The 9,166-nt window shown below is 45.6% G+C and overlaps 1 protein-coding gene across 11 annotated transcripts in view; it reads right to left on the bottom strand.

The window, feature by feature from the left end:
* ZC3H12B (zinc finger CCCH-type containing 12B) overlaps positions 1–9,166 on the bottom strand; it is a 91,813-nt gene that overhangs the window by 57,817 nt on the left and 24,830 nt on the right. For 6 of the 11 annotated variants that reach the window (XM_025209829.1, XM_025209828.1, XM_025209823.1 and 3 more), the window contains exon 2: positions 3,287–3,384. The exons of 4 other annotated variants lie outside the window; for them this stretch is intronic. The gene's annotated coding sequence lies outside the window, so the exon portion shown is untranslated. Of the gene's footprint in view, positions 1–3,286; positions 3,385–6,268; positions 6,289–9,166 lie in introns of those variants that run through there. One more of the 11 variants, XM_025209825.1, reaches the window with a different exon arrangement.

The following is a 9,166-nucleotide window of genomic DNA, read 5'->3' as shown; positions in this document are numbered from 1 at the left end:
CTGCTGAACTTGAATGTTTCCAGTGCAGACAAAAATCTCTGAAGGAATTTTGTAGCTAAAATCCAAATCTGAGTAGAAGTAAAAACTTTTTTTCCAAAGGGCTTGTAACTGAACCAAATTTAAGTGGCTTTCTTATGGACAACAAAAGCTTTGATGTTAAATTTCAAATCCTTGTTCCAAAGTATGGGAATCAGAGATTTTCGAGAAAAAAAAAAGCTGCAATAATTTGCAGATACCTGAAATATTTTGGTTGTTTTTTTGAAGTACAGGAAAATAGAAAATAACTTAATGATACAGTTCTGACAATGGTAGCACAGAATGATTAAAAGAAATTTAAATCAACTGCAAACAAGTGATAAGCTCAGATGTGCGAGATTGCAGGACATACTGCAATGACTTTAAGAGGCTGTTGTGAAAGATGCGTCTTACATGGAGAACTGAAGGAGGAGAGGAAAGGTGACTGATATGCGAACAGCTGGGGGCAGTTCCAAGGGTAATGTGCAGTATAAAGAAAAACAGATGAGAAGCACTGACCTAGATTCTTCTTTTTATTTAGCACCCCACAAAAGATCTGATTCAGAGCTCATGAAAACAAAAAGGAGCCATTATTGATTCCAGTGGGCATTCTCTACTTGGTATCAATGTGATCATATCAATTAGTAAACTATGCTCAGTAGGGATGTTTTCCCCTTTCATTTATTTCTTTCTTTTCAGATCTGCCAGAAAATGAGCCATGTTACCATGAGACATATGGCCAGAATTGTTGATTACCAATTTAAAAAATAATGGTATGCCTTTTTGTCACTACAGGGTTTATACTACAACTGGGTAAAATCTGTTCAGATAATAACTACACCAGGAAAAAGAGCTAACAGCATGCTGGGATGTACTAACAGGAGAATCACATCAAAGTAACGGGAAGCAATTCTCCTCTATTCAATAATAGTGTTGCCTCACCTGGATTACTATGTCCAGATTTGGGCACCAAACATTAAGAAGGATTTGAACAAATTGGAAAGTCTGGAGAACATAAAAATCATTAGATCTAGCATATATGACATTGGAGGAAGAACTGGGATTCTCTAGCATAGATAAAAGACATGGGGACAGGATTTCATAAATTTTCAAATACAAAAAAGGATGTCGATCAATTGGTTTCTGGAGCCAACAGCTTAGGGCAAGTAGTAATGAACCTAAACTGCAACAAGAGAGATTTAGATATTACAAATTGCTTTCTGACTATGAAGACAGTTAACAAAAAAAAACATTATCTACAGCAGATGTAGAACTGGAATCCTTATCACTGGAAGTTCAATCACAGATTAAACAAACACTTGTCTGGAATGGCTAGGCAAAAATGATCCTTGCCTTGAACAGTGGGGTAGACTACATGACCACCTTAAGACCATCTTTCCAGACTTCTTCTGCTGATCCAAAAATATCAATGTGAAGGCAATGGAACTCTTGATCAGCTCTTAAACATACAAACCACACACAGATGACATTAATGAAAGACAACTGCTGTCCCAATGGTAGTGTCCCTATCTTTCTGGCAAGAGTTGTACAGTTCTTCTACTCTTCAATGAAACTCATTATTCTTAATATTCTGTGAAATACTGTACTATTCCAGTTGAAAATAAAGAGATATTTAAAATTAATAATGAAATTAAATATACCTATTTAAAAAAATAAAGAGCTCACCTTTTCCTATTGTAAGACACAGGTATTATAGTGAATGATATTCAGGTAATTTATCAAAAGGTAAAATAAAAAAGAGCTTAATGTGCCATAGCTTTTCTATCCTTTATTACTTGTATTCCACTGCATAGCCCCAGTATCAGAGCAGAGTGGACTTTAAAACCATCCATAGTAGTTATAATTTAAGAGACATCTTTAGTAAAAACATAGAAGGGGTGCACCAATAGAGATTTTGGGGGCTGATACCAATAGCTGATTTTTAAGGAGACATATCAGCCGATACTGATACAATTTCATTGAAGGAAGGGGCAGGGGGGTGGCAGATCAATGCCCCTGCAGTGAGGGAGGGAATAGGGAAGGGGTAGACACTGCCCAGCTGGGCAGGGCACGGGATGGAGGCATGACTTGTCCCGGCGGTGTGGGGGGAGGGGGCAGCCCACTGCTGCGCACACCCCAGGATGGCATGGGGGGGAAGGGCGGAGTGCATCCCCGGATCTGCACAGGGTTGGGTGGGGTGGGTGGATTGCAGCTGCGGGCTGAAACGAGGGCTGAACTGGGCTCGGGTCAGGTGGTGGCGGCGGCACTGGGAGGGAGCTATGCGGGGGGGCCCCTTTCTCAGAGCTGCTGCTCGCCCGCCCCGAGCCCAGCCCTCACTAAGAAAAGCCCAGTTCAGCTCTGGCTCCAGCCCACAGCTGCAGCTGCCCCTGCTCCAGTCCCTGCCCCACTCCCTCCCTCACCACAGGGGGTGCTGATCTGCCTCCTATGCCTCTTCCTTTCCCCCTCCCCTTCCACCACAATGGACTTACCAGCTGTATGCAGCTCTCCGAGCTGCCTGTGTGCTGCGCTGCGGCTGCGCACACACATGGGCATTTATTGGCCAAATTACCAGCCACATCGGGCCGATTTCCAATACAGCCAATTTTCTTTATATTGCTGCCAATCCGATATCAGACTGGTGTATCAGTGCACTTCTAAAACATAGCGAATCAAAACCAGTATTTGCAAGCCTCACAAGGAAAGAACGCTTAGGAAATAATTATTTGGCTCTTTCTAAAGAAAAAAGTTATATGAAGAGATTTAGGAACCATACCTGCAAGTTCAGCCTCATTACTACTGGTATTGAAGCCTTAACTTTTGCATTTCCTGGATGTTTGATGTTACCTATTACCTTAGTGCAGCATTAACATGATTTCTTGGGCATGGGAAGGTTAGTTCTTAGGACAGATTTGCTGATTCATACTATCCTGTTTGTCTGATTGTATCATCTTTAGGTCACAGACAGATCACTATTTTATTCTTTTAGCAATAATTACACATGCCTACATCATAGAACCTATGGGTGTTTAAATTAATTATTACTTTTACTATACGATTTCTCACCCATAATGCATTAATGTTAATTTCAGCTTTTAACAAATTGTTAGCTTAGTTATCAGTGTTTTGAATCAATCCACCTATTGAAGAGTTGAGAAAAGAGGAATCAGCATCTCAGTATGTGGTAAACTCTCCAAAACTATCTCTGGTTACTTTACAGCTTAGTTAAACCACATCACAGTGTTTTTTTCACCAAATAAGATATTTAACTTACAGTCAAAGTGCCACCAATGCCAAAGAGTCCTCAAGACTGGTTGTGTCCTGGGTCTAACTTGCAGGTCCACATGAAGAGAACCTACTCTGCAGTTAGACCTAGGAAAGAAATGCAAAAGAGCAAGTTTTAAAAAGATACTATTTTATAAAGGTAGAAACCAAACCTGCTTAACTATTTATAGAATCTTGGTTTAAAACAATATTCTCATACAGTATTTCAGTTTATTCGGTCTGTTCCTAGGTGGCAAATAATATTTACATGGAATGGAAATACACATAAGACGAAAGGTCTGAAAGTAATATTAGCAGCAGTTATTGTAAACAAAAAACTTTACACCCATCTTTTTGATTCTAGTAGAAATGGCTAGCAGCAATATTGCTGATAACCTCTTACCCACTAAAAATGTACTGTATCTGACCAATTTTAGTAGAAGTGCTATTAAGGGACAAGAGCTCCTCTGAATACATTTGCCTGTTATAGATTTAGCTAATCAAAATCATACCCACTTCTGTTTCTCCTTTCTACATGAAAAGATGTTCTATACATGAATCCAGAAATAGAGATCTGTACTTCATTTAGCCAACTAAACACCTATTGATATTCCTTAAGTACATAGTAAGCCAAATGGCACTTATAAAAAGAAATGTGAAAAGGCATATTAAATATAAATCTAGTCCCTTGATAATTAGAGGCATATAAATGACAGCATTTTGATTCAGTTTAATGGATTTTTTCCTTACCAGTAATGCAGTGTCAGTCTCAACACTAATGTGAAGTTTAAATACTGTCATTTTGATGAAAGCAGAAACTTACAAATTTATACAAATCAAAGGCCTAATCCTAAAGTCCTTATTCAAGTAAAACTTCCAAAACCAGCAAGAAACGGGCCCCACATTTTGTCAGTGCCAGCGCTCTGCTGAAATAAAACACTGAAATATTTCAAGATAAAATAAAGAACTGGCAGATATCAAATTAACTCCTTTCACCAACCTAGCCTATCTCTAATACATCAATAGCTATACAGCTACTCTGTATTGAAACAAAGAGAAAAATGAAAATTATAAGCATAACTAATTTTGACGTTAAATAGTTTTGCAAAATACTACACCTCCTCCCAGCATTAAGCACATATATGTCTTTTAATAGTGTAAAAATGTTAGTTTTATTGATGCATGTCTTTTGCAGCTTGTTAAGACTGAAAAATCATACACAATTTGTGTAAGATAATGAAAACTGTAGCATTTTTAAAGCCACAGCAATCACATCCTTCTCTAAAGCAGGTTCTTAAAGCATAAACTCAGTTTAAATTAAAAAGGGGAAATAGCGTGCCCTACTTACAGCTCACACCCTTTTGTTAGACCGATACATTGGTCTCATATAGGATTGGCACCCTCAACTTACTTACAAGCTCAGCAGTGCTACGCTCGCTAGCACCACGAGCGAAAGAGACTTGGGGGTTCTGATTGGCCACAAGATGAATACAAGCCACCAATGCAATGCAGTGGCTGGCAAAGCAAAACGCACTCAGGCGTGCATCTACCGATGCATCTCATGCAAAACCAGGGATGTCATCCTCCTGTTTACTCAGCCTTGGTGAGGCCACAGCTGGAGTACTGCATCCAGTTTTGGGCCTCCCACTTCAGGAGGGATGTGGAGAAGCTTGAGAGAGTCCGGAGGAGAGCCACTCATATGATCCAAGGCCTGGAGGGCAGGCAGTACGAGGACAGCCTGAGGGATTGGGACTCTTCAGTCTGGAAAACAGAAAGCTCGGGGGGGACTTGGTAGCAGCCTACAATTATATAAGAGGGGTACATCAGGACCTGGGAGAACAGCTGTTTACCAGAGCTCCTCAAGGGATAACAAGGTCTAACAGCCATAAATTCCAGGAAGGCCAATTTAGACTAGACATATGAAAAAAGTTCTTTACAGTGCAAGTGTCCAGGGTCTGGAACAGATTCCCCCCAGAGGTGGTGCAAGCACCTACTCCGGGCTCTTTCAAAAAACATCTGGATATTTTCCTTGCTGGAATCACCTGATCCCAGCTGACTTCCTGCCTATGGCAGGGGGCTGGACTCGATCTCACGAGGTCCCTTTCAGCCCCTAATGTCTATGAAATCTATAATGAAAATCGAGAGCACCAGCAATCGGCTTTTTTTCTCTGATGTGGCCAATAAAGACTGCATGCATGTGCACAGCAGCAGCACAGCACACAGGCAGCCAGGAGCACAGCTGGGCAGTGTGAAGTGCATCCAGGTCTGGCTGATAAGTCTGTTGTGGGGGAAGGGGCTAGGGAAGGGACAGGGAGGCAAATCAAGGCCCTGCAATGAGGGAGGGAGTGGGGCTGGGGCAAAGGCTGGGGCAGACGCTGAACAGCTGGGGCAGGATGGGGCATGGGACGGAGCTGCGGCTCATCCAGGGAGTGCGACTCCTGCTGCTGCACACACCCCGGAAGGGCACTGGGGGAATGTGCCACTGGATCTGTATGGAAGGCAGAGCAGGCTGCCACAGTGGGTTGGGGCCAGGGCTGCACTGGGCTCTTCCCAGCAGGGATCTGGGTTGGGCTGCACTTGGGGCAGGTGGTGGCTGCGCTGGAAGGGAGATTTGGGGAAGTTGCAGCCACCCCAAAATTCACCATAGCTCGCCGCCTAGCGCCGCTGCCGCGCACCCCAAACACAGCCCAGCCCAGCCCAGCCCCCCACTGGGAAGAGCCCAGCACTGCCCCAGCCCACCCTTGCCCCACAAGCAGATCTGGGGGCACACGCCCCCCATGCTCTCTTGGGGTGCGCACAGCAACAGGAGCTGCCACCCCTGCCTCATGTCCCCCGGATGAGCCACGGCTCTGTTTCATGCCCCATCTTGCCCTGGCTGGACAGTGCCTGCCCCAGCCCCAGCTCCACTCCCTCCCTCACTGCTGGGACCTCTATCTGCACCCCCTCCCCCTCCATGCCCCTTCCCTCCCTACTTCCCCCACAACAGACTTACCAGCCAGATGCTGCTCTCCATGTTGCAGGGCTGCATACTGGAATCAGACTGGTATTGGCTGATATGGCTTGTTAAAAATTGGCCGTTGATATCGGCCCAAAAATTATCTATCAATGCACCCCTACCTTTTATTTACATATTTGAAATCAAAGAAATTTGCTTGAATCGTTTTCTATTTTATTATATTTAAAGGTAAATTTATTCTTGGCTAAAACAAGGAATGAGGAACTTGCAATTTTCCTTCTATGAAGAAATAATTCATTAACAGTACTGCTAGCATTATTTATCAATTGTAGTTTCACATTAACCAGCTGGCTCTGGCTTGTAATCATTTTAGAGGTATTAAGAAGCTTCCTACTTTAGAATCAACTTGACATAGTAGTCTAAAAGGAGGAAGAGGAAAAACACCCGACAATTTGCTATTTCTCTCCGTCTGTCTCCTCCCATTCTTTTCCCAACCACCTCCACAGCAGAACAATAAAGAATGTGACTTAGCACAATTGTGTTATACAGGCAGGGATCGTGACAATGAGTCACTTGCTCTTAAAGAGACTACTGAAAATGTACTATATCAACATTTAAGAGAACAATTTTCCCCAGATGGATTATTTTCATGGTTGTGCATCCTTAAACTAGCTGCATCAGAAACAGAAAAACACCCACAACAGTTGAACATAAACCACATAGAGAGAGGGAGAGAGTAAGGGAGAATAAGCACTATTATTTATTTATGTTTTTATTTAAATTCTAAATATGTATGTGCTACAAGGTAACACAAGACACTACTTGAAAAACATTTTTGTAAAAAAGTATCTAGTTACAATTATATATTCTAAACACAGAGAATCTTCAACCTTTGACAAATCAGCCAGTTCATTTTAGTCAAAGATGTATCCTAGTTACTACCAGAACAGTAAGTACATGCAAGACTGGAAAAGTCTGAGGGGTGACACTAGAAGATAAATGGGGGGATCATTATTAACCAAGGAGATGAACCAAAGAAATGAACCAAGTCACTTCAGACTTTTTAGGGACAAATACTAAGCAAAATGTCAAGGGCACTGCTTCAGTAGAGAAAGAGCAGCTTGGTGAAAAGAACCAGGCAGGGGGACCCGGCTTAACAGTCAGGACCCGGATTAAAGTCTAACGTCGGGAAGTAGGCCAGAACTATAAGCCAAGATGTAAGGTCAGAAACTAGAGGTAGGAGTCAAAGTCAAGCAAGAATCTAAACCAGAGCAGGCAAAATATGGCCCGCAGGCTGCATTCGGCCCACCAGACACTTTCATCCAGCCTGTGGCACCCACCAGTGAATTGTACCCCACCCAGCCCCTCCATCCATGAGGGTGGGAGTGAGGTGCCCACCTATACACCCACCCCAAACATACCCTATTGCACCTCACTCTCACCCTTGTAGGCAGAAGGGCCGGGCCAGACAAGCAAACAGCATCCAGCCGGGGCTGCCCGGCTTCCCTGGCATCCTGCTCGCCCAAGGCAGCAGGTAGGGACGTGGAAAGGTGGGGGTAGGAGTGGGGATGAAGCTGCAGCTGGGTGGGAGCATGGAGCGTGGGGCTGGCGGCAGTGCTGCACACTGCAATGAGGAGTGCAGCCCCTGCTGGGCCATCTCTATCGCAGGTGCTCCCTGCCGCACACGCGCAGCCCCCACTCTCACATACCATGGGAGGGAAGGTCTAGGCACTGAAGCTGGCTCAATCCCTGCCGCACAGATCCTGGGGCTCTGCTGGAAGTGGAGAGGAGCCCTGCCTCTACCTCCCCGTGGACTCCCAGGACCTGCATGGCAGGAATTGGCAGCAGATAGCTGGAGCTTCACTCTTGTGTGTGGCAGGGAGTACTGGCGATAGAGACAGCCCAGCAGGGGCTGAGCTCCTTGCTGTGATGTGCAGCACTGGCCGGAGCCATGCACTGCCAGACACCAGTGTCCCCTCCTGCTGCTGCGCCATGGGGGGAGTCTGAAGAAGGGCTCCCCTCCGACCACCCCTCATACCCATACCCTGCCTCCACAACCCAACCATATAAAAACACCCCCCCAAAATACCCTTTTGCCCTACCACCCCCCCATCTCCCATGTGCCCATCACACACACCCAATCCCCCCACCACACACACCCACACCATTCCCCCACCACACTCCCCTCCCTACACACACATATACCCACCCCTCACAACACCCACACCCCCCACACTTACCCCCCTTCCCGCACCACACACACCCACTATGCACACCCCCACAACCCACCATACACACACCCCACCCCCGCAAACACACACATCCCCAGCCACACCCCCATACAATATACAAGACTAAGAATTTATTTTTGAGTTATTATGCAATCAACTCTATATACACTACACGGCAGTGGGCAAAGTATGGCCCGCGAGCTGAATCCGGCCCGCGAGGCCATTCTATCCAGCCTGCAGGGTTCCTAAAAAATTTAGAAAATTGATATTTCTCTCTCTTTGGTTCCTGTCATAAAAGACAGGAATCAAGGGCAGCAGGACCCAGGCCAAACCCGGCGGCCTCCCACAACAGCAATGCCCAGGCTGCCACTGAGGGCGGGTTACAAGCTGGTGCTGAATGCAGGGGGGAAAAGCAGCCCCTCCTGTGCCTCGTGGCTGGGGCCCCACGCTGCAGCTGCTCACAGCCCACCTGGGACTGTCCATGCCTGCTCAAAACAAAATGAGAGCAGGGGGTACATGGCAGGATGCCCTGCTTGTGCCCTATGCCCCCAGACCTCCTGCCCCCCACCCAAAGCCTCTGCCCCCAGCCCTGTTCATGACCCCCCCACCCCTACTGCCCCTTGCCCCCTCACCCAAAGCCCCTGCCCCCCAGCCCCGGCTCTGTAGCTGTCAGCAGCTACCCCGAACCTAGGCCAGCTGCAAA

The sequence above is a fragment of the Alligator sinensis genome, unplaced genomic scaffold (assembly GCF_000455745.1).
Source record: "Alligator sinensis unplaced genomic scaffold, ASM45574v1 scaffold830_1, whole genome shotgun sequence".
NCBI classification, from domain to species: domain Eukaryota; kingdom Metazoa; phylum Chordata; order Crocodylia; family Alligatoridae; genus Alligator; species Alligator sinensis.
This window is presented reverse-complemented; position numbering and strand designations above follow the sequence as displayed.